The 22,157-nt window shown below is 32.2% G+C and overlaps 1 protein-coding gene across 3 annotated transcripts in view; it reads left to right on the top strand.

The window, feature by feature from the left end:
• Window positions 1-22,157, top strand: part of LOC123537782 (uncharacterized) — a 76,364-nt gene that overhangs the window by 22,675 nt on the left and 31,532 nt on the right. The window contains exons 1-2 of one of the 3 annotated variants that reach the window (XM_053530034.1): window positions 11,442-11,831; window positions 14,859-15,198. The exons of 1 other annotated variant lie outside the window; for it this stretch is intronic. The gene's annotated coding sequence lies outside the window, so the exon portion shown is untranslated. Of the gene's footprint in view, window positions 1-11,441; window positions 11,832-14,858; window positions 15,199-22,157 lie in introns of those variants that run through there. One more of the 3 variants, XM_053530035.1, reaches the window with a different exon arrangement.

The raw sequence follows: 22,157 nt of genomic DNA, 5'->3' as shown, positions 1-22,157 counted from the left end.
TGCCGATGGTTACTAGTATATATAACGATTGATCAGTATGTTGGAAACAAATAGCAAAAACAATTCATCTTTTAAATGATTCAGGCTGTTGCAGTCAAAATCAGCCTTTGATTCAGGGAAAAAAAGCATTTTAAGTTCTAAATAATACCAATTCAATTTAATTGATATCCCATTAAAAAGCAATTCAACACATTTAATGCAAATGCGGACATTGCTTATGAAAGTAGACTACTGTTATTGTTGCGTCCGTTATGATATCTTGAGTATCATATGCATTGAGAAGAGACTAATTTTCAGACATTATCTTTTTCTTAATTAATTTATGGTGTTAAATTAGAATATAAATGGACAGTTGAGAGAGCAATTTATGTAACAATAAAATGTATTAGACGATATCAAAATTCCTTACAAAATGACAAATAACGTAATGGGTATTTCTTTTTTGCTGATTTAAAGTGACACATTGGGCATTAGATTTTCCTGAAATCTAAGCCCTAATTAACCAACGTCTGGATAATTCATTAACTTGGGATGCATTCATAGTCTGCGCAACAGCATTATACCGGCCTACTGTGAAATTGTTGGCAAGCTTTCATGATACGCTTCCTTTAAATATTTTGCTTAAACTTTACCCTGCTAATTTTCTAAAATGGACTAAAATGGATTGATCCATCATTCAATTTGGGCAGTTCCACTTATTTTTTATAGGGGTGTTCACTGAAAATATTTACTGATTGAATAGCGAACAGTGCAGACCAAGATGAGCTTGTACGGATGTGCAGGGTCATCTAAGTCTGCATTGGTCGCATAGGCAGAATCACTTGCCACCAACAGGCTAAAGGTTAAAAGATTGGGCGAAATATTGATTCCGCTTCAGTCAAATTTTATACGAAAAGATGAATCCATGAACATGTGTAATATAATGTTTTTTCATGTTTTAGATGGTTCAAATGGTCAACATTTCCCATTGAAAAATGTATGAAAACTGTATTTATTTTTAAGCAAGCTGTCAATGACTTACTGTACTGTGGAAAATGTTTTGATTCATGCACACTAGCAGCTAGAAACCATTAAGAAAAGCACACACTTACTGGTTAAAATATACCAGTGGAATGTTGTTACCGTGTCATAAACATTGTCAAAACTTAAAAGAAAAAAGATGTTTTAATCATTTAATTTCATTATGAGAATACGCACAGTGGAAATACGAGACTTTCAAAATACAAAGTCATGTTAAAATAACAAGTTAGTGACTCAACATAGAGCCTTTTTCTGAGAAAAGAATGTAATTTAATGTTTCTGAGTTGTGAAATTAATCAGCCGAGAATCTGAATCTAAAATAAAAGGCTACCACGAAAAATAGGTCAGCCTGGTGAAAAATATTACTGACTAAATGGCACCACTTTAGACCGAAATGCAAGGAAATGAGATTTTGTCAGATGTCTTTGAAATTAACACAATTAAGGCTTTTTACACAAGACAAGCATTATCATTTCGAGACGGCGACACGAATATATATATACATTTCTCTTATATTTCATCGGATATTCATCTTCGAAACAGACAGAACAGCGTTACGCACCCATTTACACGTGAGAATGAAGCGATATATTCTACAAGTCTAGTGTGTCTATGACTGATTTGCTGAACTGGACACGACTGAGTTCAAGCTGTTGTACTTCTTACATCGGGCTTGTGTCACTTACAATGCAAAACATATAATCAGCAACAAATACTGTTTAGATCAAACGGGGTTCTACTTTGTAGAATTTAATCAAATGGGACAGTCACAATGATATTGACATGTTAGCGAACAGGAAAATGTACTACAGATTGAATGTAAACTTTAAGGAAACTTCTGTCTTGTTTTTGGAAAACGAAGTGCTTATGTTTCAGATATTTGCTTATAAATAAAGAGATCCGTTTATTTCAGTTTTGATTTTTTTTTCACGTGTGAAACATTTTGGACATATATTCAGTCTTAAAATTAGATTAAACTTTGACAGCTGACACAATTATTGCCATTCGTGGATTGATTTAAGTTTCCATACGGGTGCTAACTTTTTCTACAATTAACGGGAAAATAACACTACGCCATCTTTTTCGGTTTCTCAAACGTGCAGAAGTACCTTAATGTATGGCAAGTATTCCGAACAGGGCCTGTCAGAAAGAAACTATAGGAATTTCGTATGCCCTTGTAATTTTTTACAATGGCGAAAATGTCAGCAGCATATAGTAAAATGATACAATGTAGTACTCTAGTTTTTTATAAGTCAACTTAGCGTACCAATTAACAGAAGCTACCTTGCGTCAATAGTCTAACAAAATAATCTTTTAGACAAGAAACGTTATCTATGTAGAGGTTTTGCATAAAGTAATACGTAAACTTAAAACAAATTGTCAGTTTAAGTATTTCAAATTTCTTTTCAATTGGCCAGTGCTTTCCCTAAACGGATATTAGCCCAGTGTTTAGTGATTGTGTCGTCTCTTCATCTGAATAACTAATATCCTTGCGAGAATCACGCTCTCTTCCCTGATTAAATTGATCAGCCAAAACGTTGTTACCAGGCTACACTTGAAGTTAATTAGATAATTTAAATCAGCATTGGTTTCCTCTAAGTTCGGTCTAATTAAATAGTTATAGTGTTGTGATGACCTCATGCTGATGATGGAGCAGGGTGTTAATCTGCAGCAAATATCACTATTTGTGTTTACAACAGCAAACACGTATTTTAACATCATCTTGGTGTGAGGAAGAGCCGGTAGCCTGGCGAATAAGATATTTATTTGGACGTTGTCGAGTTGAAAACCGTTTGGATTGAAATGTATTAAAATCAAAAGAAGTAGCTCAGATTGTTTAAAATTCTTGATCAAACTTTAATTATGAGACATTGCGGACAATAGAATTGCTATTTTGCAATCGTTTAAACTAAATACAACACATATGAAATAATAATGTTATTTAATCTCTAAAAATGATCTAGAGATACATTATGATATTTACATGTCGGCATGAACCTTCAGTTCTGCCTAATAAGATATCGTTGTTGCTAAATCGTTATTTTGTCTACTTCTTGATCAATATATCGACATCTAATTTGTCTCTATACCATGTAATTTGACTTACACAATATTCGGAGGAAAATAAAACTATTGAAGCTTTATCGTACTTCTTGATTTTAAAAGTGAGATATAGAACTGGCTTACTGTCTTAACCTCAAACAAGGATATATTGATACAACTTTTCCATTTTGCGAAGTACAATGCAAACTCTGTAGAGCAACATGTACACCCTTTGGGAGATAAAATATTGACTGTTATGTAGAGGTTGTTGTTCTGGAGAGGTAAATTTGATAGTATATTTCAGCTTAGGGACATTTTGATGATGTTGTTATAGAGAGGTTTTTGCTTAAGAGAGGGCCGCTCTGGAGAGGTTGTACCGTAAATATACAATATTAAGATGATTAAAGCGAATTGAATCTGTAGCTTTAGTTTTTACGAAACGTGAATATGCTTAAACACAACAAAAATAACACATAATCAAACATTTTATCATTTTAGAATGAGGAATGACTAAAATTGTATATTTTCTTTGTTTTTCACTGGTACATGTATATCATACAAACACTAATTTTTTGAATTGTGAAAATTGTCAGTCAAAAACTAAACGTTTCCGTGAAACGCCTTTCAGTATAGTGTATATCCGAATAAGCTTTATTGACCAAACTGACACCATTATGCAAAGATCCGCGTAGGAAGAGACTTCTACCGAAGTTCTTTCGAATTTATCATAAAAAAGGGAGTTTTGCGGCCCGAGCAGTGTCATTTTATTAAGGAAAGCCTAGCTTATGTCCGACCTTGTTTTTTATCTGTTTGAAATTGAGATTCATACACGAAAAGTAAAAAAGTATCGTTGTGCTTTTGTTTATTTGTAAAATGAAACAATATCATTCCGCGACTTTTGAATTTTATACTTTATCAACGAAAATAATGCCAGTCATATTCAACTTGATCAATAATGAGATGATTTTCAGACAGGTTTTCATATGCGAATAACAATAGTTTAAAATATGTTTTTGCAAAATAGACAAAAATGCAGCATTGTAACAGAAGTTTTGTTTTGTAATGGTATGGTGTGAAATGCATGATGATTAACATGTTTAAGTTTTGTTTTACTTTAGCCATTCTTTTCGTTTACTCAGTCTACGGAAATAATGAGAAAAAAATAAACTAAATAATAATATTTTGTATCTGGCTAGGGGGCGTGGGCAGTGTTGCATTTTCCATTACTGCTCATGAACAGACTCAATCAAACCGAGTCTGCAATTTTCACTGTTTGCCTTGTTCTCGGTGCTTCCGAGCGATCTACTTTTCAGATTTTATTTGGTTAAGGTAGTTCTGCACCTCTGGAACAAATTGTTTTATGAAACCATATGTTTTCAAAGCATAATTGCATCCGAAAGTAATTTATCTTATAAAAATGATTTGGTACAGGGCTTTTAAAATGTATTTGCTGTAAGATCGGTCTAATTATACGTTTGCTCTGGTTACATTTCCTAACGGGAAAATCGCACTTATGATGATATGTTCGCGTATAGGAAAAAAATTCACAATGAAGATGTTAATGAAACTTTTCATAATTGCAGTATTACCTACTTTTATCATATGGACAAATAAAATATAAACGTTCTTTTGTTTAATACTTCACAATTTGCCCAACAGTAATTACAACCCTTTCTTATGTTATTATCTTGAACTATTTTATATAATATCTAGTATTTTTTCCATATTTATTTGAACGTCATGTTAATCTAATAGATTATATGACTTTCATTTTCACTGAAATGCTCAGAAGTAATAAAAATGATCTAAAGATTATTGATTTATACGAAATAAAGAAGGAAATGAATAAGCATAATTTTATCTAGAAAATGAAACTGGAATTATATAGATGAAGATATAAATGGGCTATTTTGGTTAAGTTGGGTAGAAAATGACAATTGCAGTAAAATGTTGCATCAAAAATGAAGGAAAACTAAAGATATCACATTTTCACAGTTTTGGGGTGTATTTTTGAGTCGGCTAAACGATGAAATCGTTTTGACGAGTCCTTACTATCCAGCGATTCTCTAAGTCTAAATGGACCAAATAACACAGTGAAGGGATGTAGTTCCATTAGATTTCTCAAACTTCAAACAGTTCACTGCATGAATGAAGTTAAGTTGTGTGAATTCCCTTTACTATGACCAATATACGATGTAATCTGTCATATTTATGACTTGTAATTGTGCAATACTCGAATGTAACTCATTAAGCATAAATGTGCATTTTATGAATTGCGCAGGCTTACAAAGCTTGCGTAACATCCAGCGAAAGACAAAAAATAGTTCCACAGGGCTCCAGATAAGATGCGTATTAGCGTAAATTACGTATAGAAATAATGCAAATACGCATGTCTAATAATTTCAAAGCGTATAAAAACGTATATAAAATTACAGAAATGCACACAATGCTTTTTTAAAAACAAAATCTGAATCGTCTGGATGCGTTAGGTAACATAGCCGATCCCGATCAGCCTTAATTCTCCAACATTGAACGTATACACGCATCGTATGATTTCTATAAACTTTGCGTGGGTTTCTACACACACACATGAATTTTGCAGTCAGTAAACGGATAAATTATCGGAAGAAGAAGCTCTTACTGGTTTGTTTAGTTACTACAGATATTAAAAATTATCTTAATTCTTATTTTTCGAGAAATAAACAAATCGGCGAAACATTAAATTGTATTTTCTTGTAGTTTTGAAATCGAAAGTAGATCGTCTATGTTTGGCTGCTTTCACGAAACGAAACAACTTTTTTATGAAAAGATTTAAATAAGAGGTAATTTAACCGTAAACTTCAATGTCAGATACTGCCAATTGCTGCTGAATGTTTTCGTATCATCACAATTTGTAAAATAGTTGAAAATGGAGAAAAGTGTAATCGTATCCGGATATAATATTTTGGGTAAATATCGAGCTGTGTTATGAAATTTTAACATTCATGTAACATACATGATAGATATTATTGTAACAGAAATGATTCTAGAATTTATTTTTGTTACACCTACATATAATCTTTGTCAGACTGGTATTCTAGTCCTGAGGCATGATCTGAAAGTAAAAAGATGAAGTGACAGTCATACTTTGGATATTGTAATACTAGAAAGAATCTAGATCGTAACCTTTTTGGAATTTTGACTGGTTTGGATAATTTGCTTACGATTCAGGTTCGCAAAAAAATGAAACCGTCACCCATTCTGCTTTTCATGATGACACATGGCTTGATTTTTGCAGTCAGTAAGCGGATAAATTATCGCGAGAAAGAGCTCTTACTGATTTGTTTAATTACTACTGATTTTAAAAATGATTTTATTTCTTATTTTTCGAGAAATAAACAAATCGGCGAAACATTAAATTGTATTTTCTTGTAGTTTTTGAAATTGAAAGTAGATCGTCTATGTTAGAGTGCTTTGACGAAAGGAAACAATTTTTTTTTTATGAAATGATTTAAATAATTTCACCGTAAACTTCAATGTCAGATACTGCCAATTGCTGCTAAACTGTCTTCATATCATCACAATTTGTAAAACATATTGTTGAAACTGGAGATTTTGGCGGTATAAAAGAAAGTGTAATCATATCCGGATATAATATTTTGGGTAAATATCGAGCTGTGTTATGAAATTTAAACATTAAAGTAACAGACATGATAGATATTATTGTAACAGAAATGATTCTAGAATTTATTTTTATAATACATACATAGAATCAATATCAGACTTATATTTTAGTGCTGAGGCATGACCTGAAAGTAAAAATATGAAGTGACAGTCATTCATACTTTGAATATTGTAATACTAACAAGAATCTAGAGGTAATATTTAGAAATTGAAACATAAAATTTTCGGTTAGAAATCGCACCAAAGGCTGTATCAAGGGTCTACATTTTCAAAATTTCCTTGTGGTGATACCCCAAACCCTAATTGCAGGAGGGGGTATCCTCCCACACCCTCCCCCCATATTGCCACTTTACAGTTTGATACATTTGCCCTTTTACCACCTGCCACAATGCCCATTTCAAAATCTGACTGCAGTTCAAAGCGGGAAGGAACACCCCTCCCCAAACCCACCCTGCTACCGACCACGTAAAAATGGCTCAAACAGTTTTTCAGCCCAGTCTGGGCCTGTCTGTCTACATGAATCAAAACGGATAATTGAAAGTACATAGACTTGGGGACTACTGACATGGTTTTGAAGGGGTTAACAGGTCTGAAATAGAATAAATGATGGTTTTAACTAAAAAAGAACTGCATTTATTAATATTGGTTATCTTTTCCGAAATTGGTAGCTATTCCGAGTAACTTCTCTTAGTTTCGAATGCGCAATTTTCCTGTCAATGTAAACATTCATGACACTATATATTGACACTCAGCAACATTTACATATCTTTAAACGCAAAAGTAAGTATACTTTAAATTCACATCCCTTATAATATGATTGAACAATACCTAGCGTGTGACACGGTTATTGCCAGGCCCCTTATCTGTAAAATATCTGAACAGTTCTTTCGTCCATCCGTTACAAATTGTATGTGGCAATCCGCGCTATAAAATTTCAATATATAAATTTTCGTATTCAAATTTTATCATGTGCGAATATATACCAGCCGATAATTGCCTGTTTTGGTAATGCCGGAGGCAAATGTTTACTGGAAAAATATTTATAGTCATGGGCAGTATCTTAGTGTCACCTGTCAAATTGTAGTTTGTACTTTCAACATTTTTATTTTTGCGAACCACTCTTCAATTTTAGAGAAATATCTTGGGTTTAAATACTTGTATAATGTCAATCAAAGTTTTACTAGGCATCGATTGAATGTCCATTTCATCTATTGTAACAAAATCTCTGTTCAGTTGGGGAAAAAAACTAAAACCAAACTGAAACCTGTAGACTATACTACCAGTACATCAATCATTAGCCGACTCTCAGGCCCTTCAGGCCTTTGATTTTCAAATGCCAATTCTTAAAATTGATGCATTAGTATATGTAACTGAAAGAAACCTAAAACCTTGATTACTGATTGTAACAAGCTGGAACATAATATTTTTCGGCGAACGCCGTCTAAATTCGTTTTCGTTTCCTATGCCACGTGACTTCAGTTTGCAAATCAAACTACTTGATAACGCATTATAGATAATTTATCAAAATGGAAGATTTATGTAACACTCTGCCTGATTGGACGAGAGTGTCAATTTCTTTCACTCTGTTGATTGTGCTACGCTGAGTGAAATGTAGACAAAGCGTTTATCCTAAACGACGCTGTTCACAGTTTTAAAGCTAACTTTGGCTCAGTATATTTAGCAAGAATATTGATATATCTCAAAATGATAAGTAAGTTTAATAAATATGATAAAAACCTGTTCAAATACCAACATATGTCGAATTAAAGAAAGAGCTGAATACGGTCTGCGTATCACATGAATAAGGGTGTGATAAGAGTCTTTTATGTAGAGAAGTGCTTTTTAAAATATTTTCCTTGTTACAATTGTCGTCTGTATATGAAAAGGTTTCTTGCTTTTATGACTTATTCAGATTGCATATTAAAATGAGTACTTGTTTGCTTTGATATATTTGTTATAAATTATTTAACTGATTTATTATATATGAATATTTTTCTTTAGTATGGTATGCAAATATTGAACTCAGTTGAAATCTGTTTCATTATATATATGCTATATAATGACTGAATCTCATTACACTGAAATGAAGGTACGCTGCATACAGTTTATCTATGTGATATGACTATGGTCAAACTTCCTTATGAAACAAAAATATTGAAATAATTACAATTGTATGTTTGCTTGACCTTCACTTTTTTATAGGTGTGACGTCATTGTCCAAAGATTCATGAATAGCGAATATGCTTTTGTTAAAGCGGGATCAGTTGGTCTATTTTAGAAATAAATAAAAATAATAAATAAAAAAATCCTTTAATTGATTTTTTTCTCATGTATTCTAATCAAACTTGATTTGTAGCCAACTTTGTTCAGCTGGGACATTTGACTCCTTTTAGGGGCTGCTAGATCTAAAACTAGAAATGCCTTTATACAGCGTCTCATGAACAGCTTGGTGGATCTTTGTCATACTTGGTCTGGATCATCATTATAAGGTCCTCTTCCAAATTTATTTATATAGGAACTTGGGCCCTATTAGGGACCACTATAGCTAAAAGAAGATATGCCTTTCTTCGCATTAACCACTAAAATATAATGGATTTTTATCAAACTCGATGTATAACAATATCGTAAGGTCTCCTGCTATTTTGTTACAAATGGGTATAGGGACCAATTTAGCTAAAAATATAAACACGTTTAATGACCTCGCTTCATGAATCTTCATCAAACTACTGCTGTAATTATTCGCCTAAGGATAAACGAAACAAAATTGCAACCCTACGAAACCTTTGCGAAAAATTAAAATAGAACCATTTAAATTGTTAAAGTGCGGTGTTTAGTTTTGCAATTTGAAAAATGTTTGATGAAAGATGAATGTTAGATGAAAAATTCATAAACTTCTGTCCTTATTACAATTCGCCGACCATCATTTTTAAAGATATTTCTTGTTTCATATACTAAGGTTATTTATATAACCGATATGACATTGCACTTTCAGTCAAAGAACCTTACTTAAAAGGGTTGTTTACAGCAAAATGGAAGTACGTAGTCAAAAATGTAGTTCCGTGTTGTGAAATACCGTATAATGAGTCATATATTAAGTATTTGGCAGTTATGTCTTGTTTTGGCTTAGTTTTATTGCTGATTTCAGGTTTATGTTAAAGGCATTGAATACATGTACACGTAACAGTTTTCACAGGAGCATTTTCAGAGGGAACTTGCTTTCAAGATAGAGTATTTCTTCTATACGTATAAAAACATCTCAATATCTTGTATAGATTAGGTAGTAATGAGACATTTTTACCAGCTGGATATATATGATTCTTTTTTCATAATATAATGCCATAAAGTACTAAACATGGGGTATCAACAGATAATAGTGTATACGAAGTGAAGAAGGAACTGAATTAGTATGTAACCTATATGACGTTAAGTCGCCATTTCCGGTAAATCAAACGTACAGAGCTATCTTAACTTACGCTAATTATGTAAAGTTTATTGCATTGCAGATAACTGTATGTACAGTGCGATAAGTACTTTTAAGACATCAATTTCTAAGAAAATTCCTGAATTTTATCCACACGAAACATGGCAATCACCCAACTTTTTTTCTTAATACATCAAAGGATATTAAACTAATTGTTATGTACATTCAATTCACATACAATGCCTTGTACATCTTACAAATGAAAATATGCCAAATTCTTTCGCATTGTATACAGATGCTCTCCTGGTGATTTGGTGAGCTTCTGGTACATGTTTCCCATATATTTGTAACCTAGAGAGCCCATTTCAATTATATGTGGTATATGTATGAACCATTTCAGTCTACCAAATGAAAATAAACAATATGTCGCATGATAATGATAATACGTTATGTTGATTCATATTTGTTTATGCCTTGAACACGTTTTGATCTCCTCTGTGAAGTTCCTTTAGAGCGACTTCGCTCAGATATGATTCAGGACTCATGTTTTTTTAAAATATGACGTCTAAACTATGCGCCTATTTTTCTAGACTGAATTGAAAAATGTGGACTCCTCGCAAATTTCGATCATAATGGAAGCTACAAGAAGACACAGTTTTGATTAGCAATTTTTCTACAATGTAGTTTTAAATAATATATTTCGCGATTGTAAATCAGCATGTTGATTATTAAATGGGCAACGAAAATGAATAGGGCCATGTGAAATAATTCTTCAAGATCCAAGAGGTCTACAAATTTCAAAATTCAATTTGGAAGAAATTACCTAGAATAATTTCACCTGTCAATATTTCTGTTATCATTTTTATTTTTAAATTAGAAGAATGTAATGTTTTCGCAATTAAAAATGTACGCACGAAATGACTTCTTTTTCCATTCAGTATTCCGTGCTGCTTTGACTTATACCCAGAACAGTGTTCTAATAATTGTAGAGTAATCACAAAGGATTAAAAAGTACACTATTCTACTCTGGTACCCAGCACTGTTGAGATTATTTCCATCATCGTAAATATTTATCAGTTGACTGTTCTGGATACCAATTATCATTTACCGGTACATGTCGGTATGGTTCTTCAGTCTTATATCTTTAGTTCTACCTAAAAGATGACATTGCCGTTATATCTTTATTACGTTACAGGTTCATTATTTTGCCTGGATCAATATAATGACACGATTTCAATACAGTCCAATCTTCAATACAATATTCAGAGGTAAATAAACCAGTCGGAGCATTATACTGAAACGCATTTGTTACAGGTTGGTACAGTTTTATATCGGCAGAAAACATTGATAAAAAAGTAACAAAGGCTTGACTACTGCTGCGAGCATTTACTTTGGAATTTTTATTTCAGTTTTGTGGAAACGGCTTTCGGTATATTTTGCTTAGGATAACTGAGCACATTGAATTAGTGCTATCGAGGAAACACATTACAGGGCGATTCAAAAACGGTATTGGACAATTGGTGATTTTGTGCTGTGCAACGAATGTCTTGCTTAATTTAAATTTTAGAGGCTATATTCCTAGAAGAGGACGAAAAGTGATCAAAACAATGAGTTGGGATTAATGACAAAACCTCGTGCATTTACAAATATAACGTTGGTAGATGAAAACCGATTGTTTTGTGAGGTATGTAGAAATAGTTTGTATATCAAGTTACATACTTGTTACATATTTTGAGATATGTTTCCCTTTGAAAGACGTTAAAATTATATGCTACAGTTATATCACTAATTGCTTTTTGCTATAATCATACAAAATGTACGAGACAAATTAAAATTTTATCGTCAGTGGTGAAAAATAAATGCAAACATATATTGTACTAGCTAGGACTGGTACATTTTTCGATTGGAGTAAATAACATCCAACGGAGTATTTTAGACGAGAAGTGTAGTATATTTTTCCAACAATATTTCATTTATATATCGTCAGGCACTTAACTTTATCAGTGATCCTGTGTTCTATAACAATACTACGGTAACCCTGTTCTCCGCAAGAAACTATCAACTGCTCCATTCAATCAAAGTTCAAGGATGAAATGACTCCAGGTTCAATGTGTTTTATCAAATCCTTACGTAGAACCTAGGGTTTGAACTTTTGATCTCCAGATCTGCGCTGTCTCTATGCAGGCGGTCTTTGTGTAATACACAAAAATACAAGAAAAGTAGAAGATATCACAAAAAAAATATTTCATGTATAGGAAAAAAACATCATTAGCGTTAAGCTCGTATAATACCACCTTATCAGTCGAAGAAAATACAAATTTTTAACTCCGAAAAAATGAAAAAAAGTAATTAAGAGAAATGTACTGGCTAGTTTTGTTCAGCTGTTATTGATATGAATAGAGTCTGATAGACTGATAGACACTTAAAAACAGTGAAAAAAACGTCTTTCAAAAGACTCAGCATGGAAGCGGTCTTATTTCTCAGAAAAATGCTATTCGGCCCGACTTTGGATTAATAACTACTAAAATGAATGCATGTTTATACTAATTCACCGTAATCATAACGCAGCACGGTAACAATAATTACTTTTGGCAGTTTCCAGTCATAACTATTATATAATAATGTACCATTGAATACCAAATGCTTTAGAATGAGCCGTAATCTTAGATATAGCAGAATTTGCTACAGATTATTATTATTGAAATGTTAGAAAATAAATCTTAAATTCAGAACATTCTTATAAGAAATGCGGAATGCAGTCTTATTAAATTACAGCGGAACGGCGGTTCCTATACTGCCGATTAAAAGTGACAAAATATGCATAAAACTGCATATTAAAAGTGATAAATTATACAAAATCTTTCCTAGAAATGTAAATTGTAATTATGCAATGTAGGCATGATCATGTTCTGAGGTTTAGATTGATATCCGAATCTGTAACAAGACAATGATCAAGCAGCATTACACCGTCGCTTTTCATTTTTCTTTCTTTTTTAGTTAAAACTTCCAAGTCTTTAAAAAGGTGAATGTTGAATAATATGTTTCATAGTATATTTCTCCGTCAAATGTACTTCAGATTTACACTTATACCCTCTCCGTTTTCCATATATCCTTGAAGATGTTCATTTAAAATACATACCGGTATGTATATTTACATGTATCTTAATCCATTATTTTACTTTCTGGCCAGCTTACCGGAGGTCATTGGTTTACCCTGAAGTACAAGCCTACGCATGAATCAGTGTCTGGAGGGGCACGTCTGGGGTCTTCCACCACCATTATAAAAAGTGTATGAAAAGTCAACGTGTCTATGTTATTCTTAACCCAACAGGATTAAACAGAACCTTTGTTTCAAATACGTAAGTCGAACTAAGCCTGACGTAGCACACATAAAGATATATACTCACTAGTTCATAAACACCAGTTGAATAAATTTATTTATCATGCACTTTACATTGTCAGGATCAATCAGAAATATATTTTGGCGTGAATGGTTCGATTTGTACGAAAGTATGTCAGATATTATAAAAAGATAGACATGAATTTTAAATTTCGGACGTTGCTTGATAACCAACACCGCCATATTGGCACATGTCTGGCAAAAAAAAACAAAAAAAAACATTCTGGTCTTAATATAAAAAATATTTTCTATTTTAGTGAAATGAATAGGTAAAATGTTGTTTAAATTCTGTGGTGTTACAGAAAACTTCTACAACATAGAATATTTCAGCGTTGTAAGTTCGGTGTCAGATTCTAATATAAAAGGTAATTACAGACGCGTTCAGCCTAGAGTCTTACTGAATACCTAGAAAAGGGACAAATACGCATGTCGCAAAGGAGAACTTCAAAATAGTGCTTTTGCTGGTATGTAATGTTGTGTGATAATGAAACTGAATACAGTAATAAGCTTAGATAATAAGCTAATAAATGCTGCTTTTCAATAGCTGAATAAGTAATAAACAAACTGTTTAGGTAAAGGTGTAAAAAGATCTTTTACAAACATAGCACGCAATCAAGGAAACAGTACTAGACTCTTTTTTTTCTTTTGTCTGATCATATGAGATAAAAGAAAGTGCAACAACTTTTATGCTCCCTAGCACCGAGAAAAATGAAATTCTATAATTTTAGGTAAACATTGATGAGACTCCGTGATACAAAATACTTGAAATAATAATAACACTGACTCAAAGTTAATGGACTATTATAGGTATATATTGATTATAGGTATACACTGATGAGACTCCGTGATAAAAAATACTTGAAATAACAATAACACTGAATCAAAGTTAACGGAGACTTTTACGGCCGCCAGGTGACACACAAACACTGCTGTTTTGTCAGATAATAAAATGTATCAGAATATTCTTTGGAAGTATTGAATGTCTTTCGTGCAAAAGACCGTTAAACGAAAGAATAGAAATCCCTTGAATATCAACTATTTTTAAAAACACTTATTATTTATGATTTATTACTTGACAAGTTATCATAGATTCACAGTACAAATGGGTAGTATCAAGACTAATGGCTTTTTATTTTCGGGGATATAGCGCCCTTTTCATGATAAACACGTTCAAAGGTGCTTTACATAATGACATAATGACAAAATGTCAACAGAGTCCAATTTGTCTTTATACAGTGTAATTGGACTTAAACAATATTCAGAGTTTAATACATCGTTTGAAGCGTTATACTGAAATTTCATTTGTTACAGGTCGGTACAGTGTTCTATCGCCAGAAAACATTGATAAAACAGTTACAGAGGCTTGTCTCCTGCTGCGAGCTTTTACTCTGGAATTTTTATTTCAATATTGTGAAAACAGTTTCCGGTATATTTAGCATAGGATAACAGAGCGCATCGGGAAAACACATCACAGGACGATTTAAATACGATATTGGCTAATCGGTGATTTTGTGCTGCGCAAACAATTTCTTTCTGTTTCTAGAAAATGAATAAAATTAATCAAAACAATAAGTTGGGATTAATGACATGAACAACTATCATGTGTTTACAAAATATAACGTTTGGAGATGAAAACCGATGGTTTGGTGACGTATGTAGAAATAGTTTGCTTGTCAATTTCTATATTTGTTACATAATTGTTTTGAAGGACTCTAAAACCATATGCTATAGTTATATCACTACTTGCTATGTTATCATTTGTTATATAGGAGAAACATTAACATTTTATAGTCAAAGGTGAAAAATACACGTAAACATATATTGTACTTTCTAGGATTGGTAATATTTTCGATAGGAGTAAATAACATCGAATGGAGTATTTTAGACGATAAGTGTAGTATATTTTCCCAACAGTAGTTCATTTATGTAATGTAAGGCACTTAACTGTATCAGTGTTCCTGTGTTCTATTATAACAATACTTACCTGTACTCCGCAAGAAACTATAAACTACTCCATTCAATCAAAGTTTAAGGATGAAATGACTCCAGGTTCAATGTGTTTTATCAAATCGTCAGGTAGAATCTAGGGATCGAAGTTTTGATCTTTTGATCTCTAGATCTGCTCTGTCTCTATGCAGGCGGGCTTCGTATAATACACCAAATACAACAAAAGTAGAAGATATCACAAAATAAGATATTTCATGTACAGGAAAAATAATACCATTATGCCCCTGTAAAATCAGCTAAGCATTCGTCGAAAATACGCATTTTTAACAACGAAAAATGAAAGAAATAGTAATTTAGGAAAATGTCCTGGATGGTTTTAACAAGCTGTTGTTGATATGAATAGAATGACCAACACTAAAACACAGTAAAAAAATATATTTCAAATGGCTCTGAAGCAGTTTAATTTATCATGCTATTTTAACCGAGTTTAGAATAGTAATGAATAAAATTAATATATAACAAATCATATCGCAGCACGGTTGCTTTAAAGAGAAGCAATAATTACTTTTGACAGTTTCCAGTCACAACTATTATATAATAATTTACCATTGAATACCTTTAGAACGAGTCGTAATCTTAGGCATTTCAGGATTTGCTACAGATACTAATTATTGAAATGGTAGAAAATAAATGTTAACTTCAGAATATTTTTATTTATCACATGTTTGACGTCGCGGGAGTGTAATAAAGCCATTACGTAAAAATGATAATACACTGGTGTAATAAAGCTTTGACTTCGACGTCGTTTATATTATAGATGTTGTTGGTCAAATTGACTTGTTTATATAGTAAAGAAAGTAGAATGTTTGTTGTTTCGACAGGAAAAGATAACATGTGATAAAAAGAATATTACATTTGTGACTTTCCACATTGAATTTATTAAACTCTTTGAATAAAATTGATAAAATGATTCAACTCGTTTAATAAATTCAATATGAAAAGACACTCATGTTATATCCTCTATAAGAACAGCGGAATGCAGTTTTTTTTTACATTACAACGAAATGGGTTCCTATACTGCCGATCAAAAGTGAGAAATTACAGAAACGCTTTCCCAGAACTGTAAGTTGTAATTAGTACGCAGCGTAAGCATGATCGAGTTCTGGGCCGTATTCATAAAGCATCTTAAGTATAAGTTTTGACTTAAGTTGAAGATTTTACTTAAGTTTGTGGTGATTTCAGCTTAAGTCTAAGTAAAAAACTTAAGTCCTATTCATAAAACAGCTTAAACTTAAGATACGTAAGAAATGACTTAAGTCAGAAAACAAAATGGCGTCGTGAGTACGATTAAAGTGTTGTTTTTCAGAAAAAAAAACACTTTAAACAGAATTGTGCATGCTGTATATGTCTGAAATTAATGTTGTTTTTTTAATGTTTTCGTCCACAATAAATGCCAAGAATTACTTATTAAGTTGTTTTATGAATAACAAATATACTTAAGTAAAATAAATTTCTTACTTAAGTAAATAATCAATTTCTTATACTTATACTTAACATGCTTTATGAATACGGCCCCTGGAGTATAGATTGATATCCGCATTTGTATCAAGACAATGGTCAATAAATTTCACTGTTGACCTTTTTTCGTTTTGAGTTAAACTTTACATGCCGTTTCAGAGGTGAATATTGAATAATAGGTACTTCCGTAGTATATTTTGTCCGCCAGATGTACTTCATATTTACACTACTATCCTCTCCGTTTTCCACAAAATAAATTTTGAGTTTTATTTGGGCAGATATATTAGATATATTATTTTGGATTCAACCATTATTAAACCATCTGGCCAGCTTACGAGAGGTCGTTGGTTTACCCAGAAGTACAAGCCTACGCCTGAATAAATGCCCAGAGGGGCAGATCTAGGGTCTTCTTCCACCTTTAAAAGCTTGACGAATCAACATATTATGACATATATTGTGCCGATGTTACTCATATCCCAATACATACGCTGTTCGAAGCCTGAATTTTGCATACACAAAGACACAATTTACACCAGTTGATTCTATTTATTTATCATTTTCAGGATAAAACAGAGATACATTTGAGCCAAAGTGGTTTGATTTGTTTAAAAGTATATCCAACATTGTAACAAATAAACATGTGAAAAGATTTGAAACAAACAATAAAACGTTGCATGATAATTAACATCACCATATTTGACACATTTGGCAAAAGAATATTTCAATTTTAATAAATAAGGATTTTATATTTTACTGAAATAAGGAGATAAAAATGTTCTTTAGATTATGTTGTGTTACAGAATATTTCTAAAACATACAATATAATTATCAGAATCGTAGGTTCAGTGTCGAATTCTCAATGATCCGACTCCGTGATACAAAAGACTTGAAATAATAATAACACTGAATCAAAGTGAATGGAGATTTTTACGGCCGCCAGATGACACATAAACACTGCTGTTTTGTCGGTTAATACAATCTGTCAGACGGTCCTTCGCCAGTATTGAATGCCTTTCGTGCACAATGCCGTTCCATAGACATCCCTTGAATATAAATGTTTTTAGACTCTATTTATTTATGATTTATTACTTGACAAGTTATCACAGTACAAATGAGTAGTATCAAGACTGATAACTTTTTATTTTCGGGGAAATATTGTCTGTTTCTCCGGGAATATTGCTTAAATAAACTCCATACGAAATATAACGTTTGTCTAATGCTTTTTTCCTAATTAGCAGCATTTCTCTAAGGAAACTATACTAATTGTAATATACGTACAATTCTGTTACGAATGAAATCATACTTTTCACATTGCATCAACCATCCGTATGAGGATGTCAACAGTATGACGTTACAAACACTTTTTATGTCAATTACATCGTTCTAAACATGTAGATCTATATTAGTTCGTTGATGTGATAAAATAAGCAAGTCGAATAAGACATAGAAGGCCCTGCTTCAGAATTGAGCTTTACGGTAACGTAAGTGTACTTTCACACTTATTTCAAAACTTTTACCGGAAGATATCAAGTAGTTTTCTCCGCAGCGAAAACAAAACGTCACTCGATTGATGAATATTATTTATCACTCAAAAATCAAGCAAGAGAGGTTTCCATTTAGTTAGAAAAATATGAAAATTTTCTTTTAAAATATAGAACATTGGGGGAAAAGGGAAAATATTGTCTTAATACTCTTAAACCCAGGAAGAAAACGCGGCGAATAGGTAATCACGTCACCGTGACACCGGCTTCCAGTTTAATGTAAAGTATGATATTCGCTGTAACAGGTACATATATGATGACGTTAAATGTATACTTTTCTTAAAATGATTAGGATCTAGTTTCTTTGTAATGTTCTTTTTTACAGTTGCACCTGATTTCTTTGAGCTCACTTTGAACGTTTGACTTATTTCATATTAATGTCCCCATTGATAACATTTACTTGAAAGATATTACAATATCTCAGAGTATTGCATGACTCCTTATATAAATCTCTGGTCCTTATATGACCCGTCTATATTCAACACATGTTTACTGGGCTAATAAGTCAACCATTTAGTAATACAACTGTAAACATAAACTTTACATTTCATTCGATAAAGCAGTTATTGGATGGCTTGCCGGTCAATAATCAAAACCAATAGCCTGTTATCGCTCAAACAACGGACACAGTGTTTTCGATTGACTGGCAATACATTCAACAAGAGGATGTTGTTAATATTCTTGATTGAAGTTCATTTTTAGTCATTGGAGAAAATAAGACAATCAGTTCATCTAAATACAAAGTGTATGAAATAAAAATTTACATTATCCCTGTAAAGAATCGATGGGTAAAAATTTCATTTTGCAGGTCGATTTGAACCTTAAATCATTTGTCTTTTATTTAACCTCATCAGATGAAACGTTTTTAATACTCCCAAGAGTCATTGTTTGGTCTATTGTTTGATCAATATAAATAGTGCGACGTGAATTCAAATTGATTTGTCTTTTAACAGTGTAATGTGACTTAAACAATAATGGGTGGAAAATAAAATAATATCGTGAAAGCTTTTCCGCATTGTCCTGAAACTGATTTGTTTCATGTCATTACAGTGAACCACTGGCAGAAAACATGAATAAATACCTTAGCAGAACCTTTATTGCTGTTGCGATCTAGATATAGACTTTGCATGACTGCAGTAGTGTTGACCAATATCTTTTTGCAAATTCTACATAATATTATTAAAAACATTTGATAAAATTCGTGATTTCTTCACATTAACAGAAGAATACCTAATTGCAAAGTCATCTAATGTCTCTGATATAAAGAAGTAAATTACAGTTACATTCTCGGATATGTAAGCTTTAATTACGCAACTTCTGAATGATTCAGTAACATGTTGAGCATTGATAGCCTACATGTCACTTAATGATTCAGTAACATGTTGAGCATTGATAGCCTACATGTCTGCAATAATACTTACGCTAATGAGGAAAACTGTCCTTGCACTGTCAACAATGTTGTAAGCAATACTTTATTTTGTAACACGTACTTTTTGGTAAGGTTTATCTGAATACTGATGTAATCTTAGCCTTGTTTTTTAAGAAGATTTAAATTAATAAATATAAGAATAATACAGTTTTTAAGTCATCTATATGCTGCAAATTGGCAATACTTATTACACGAAAATACCGAGAGCACTTTCCATTGCTGCAGAAAGTATGTACCTTATTCTTATAGAACACCCTCGTCCCTTTGACTTTCTTTTTACTTTTGTCTACAGCTTAAATATTTTGCAATTTAAAATAAATGCTCCAGGATTTATTATTCTGGTTATTTATGGCTGAACTAAAATTTGAAGATATAAGCGATTATCTGCTGTACCCTTGCACATGTGTTTAAAAACCAATCGGAAAAACATGTAATAGTAAGTATACAAGTCCTAATTAATTTCTTTTCTTTGTTGTAACATTATCAGGACAGGGTTTTAACAACATAAATCATATTCTGAGCGGACGCAGTGCTCCACCACTGGTAAAACTAAGAACAAAACCATGGGTCTTGTGCGTTCTTCAAACTAAAATAATTTACATTTGGATAAGAGTTCCGAGTACGAGTATATTTTTGCTAAATCCATGCAAGCTTCTTGAATTCGAACTCTTCTTTTTCATGCTTTTAGTCTATCCCAACGAAAAAAATAAGTAACAGTCTTTTTCAGCAACTGCTAATACAGGTACACGTTGGCGATTATAAATAAGCTTACATGCAAAAACAGCCATTTGTCCAGTATATATTTTTTTCAACGTTTATTATTATTATGGAATTGAGAATTACAAAATTATATATATTCATATATTCAATTCTATGTACTCTGTGTTTGTCTTTCGTTTATTTTGTTGATACGAAATGTTTTTAATTTGGTAATTCAAGAGTCAAAACTTAAAGTATTTCAGTTTGTAAGACCTGCTCCAGTCTTAACTTTTGACCTTAAATTGTCACTGAAAAAGCATGAAAATCTTGACTATAAACAGTGACGCCTGTCAAAATAGAGTCTATTCTATATAACATTCTATATAAAATACCAGTGGTTTTGCCTGCTAAAGTGTTGCGCGTGGCCGTTAACTGTTACCTGTTGTAATCATGGGTTGCATACACACAATAGAATTTGAATAGACGCGGAGCAGGGCTTTATAGATCTTTTAAATTTATCATAATTTTTCCGGTCCTTTCAGAGTCATTTTATGACGGGAAGCTTTAAAATTTGTAAAACGAATTTGAATACTTTTATCCATTCTCAATTTCCACAATGAAAATGCTTCCACGGGATTTTCACACTTCTAATGCTATTTTGGGATAAAGTTCCACAATATAGAATTTAATGAACTTTTTTCATAGTTGTGAATCACGCGACTTATATTTTTCAGAATTCGCCAAAATGTTAATTATAGTCCATTCATTGCTGCCTCTCTTACCTTTGTGAATTATTTGAAATTAAAGTAATATAGTGTCAAGGGTAACCTTAAAAAAATTGTGATGACTATTTAGCACTCAAAGTTGTGATACTACCATTCAGATGCTGGAGAAGGCACACTGATATTTTCATATGAGCAGACCTGTGTTACATGTTTACTGTCACTGGAAAACATTAAGATATGTCGACGCTTATATTATTTTGCATCAAATACCGCTGAATACATTGGTCGAAGACGTATTACAACAATAAACACTTGTTTTACCATCACTTTCGTGTTGACACGAAACTTTAGCTATGTCGGATATATATTACCGAATGTCGGTTCCGTCATGTTGGAAAGCGTTTGAATAAACTAATAAAATGGTTTTGAAAGTATCATTGTTTAAAGTTATTTAATTTTGGGACATTTTTGACATTCCAATTCTTTAAACTAAATGAGATGTGTTTATTGTTTTTCTTTATTTATAAATGAGCACTATAAAATCAAAATATCATTGACAGGTGGGCATGGATCATCACTCGAGTGTCTTTTGTTCTGGCTTATAAGATAACATGTTTTATGTAGGTATAACGAAACAGAGATACTATTTTTCCTATTGCTGGATCAATGTAATCACATTATTTCAACACACGGACTTAAAGCCCTGCTCCCGTCCTACCTTTTAACCTTGAATTGTAACTGAAAAAGCATG

Source organism: Mercenaria mercenaria, chromosome 18 (assembly GCF_021730395.1).
Source record: "Mercenaria mercenaria strain notata chromosome 18, MADL_Memer_1, whole genome shotgun sequence".
NCBI classification, from domain to species: Eukaryota; Metazoa; Mollusca; class Bivalvia; order Venerida; family Veneridae; genus Mercenaria; species Mercenaria mercenaria.
This window is presented reverse-complemented; position numbering and strand designations above follow the sequence as displayed.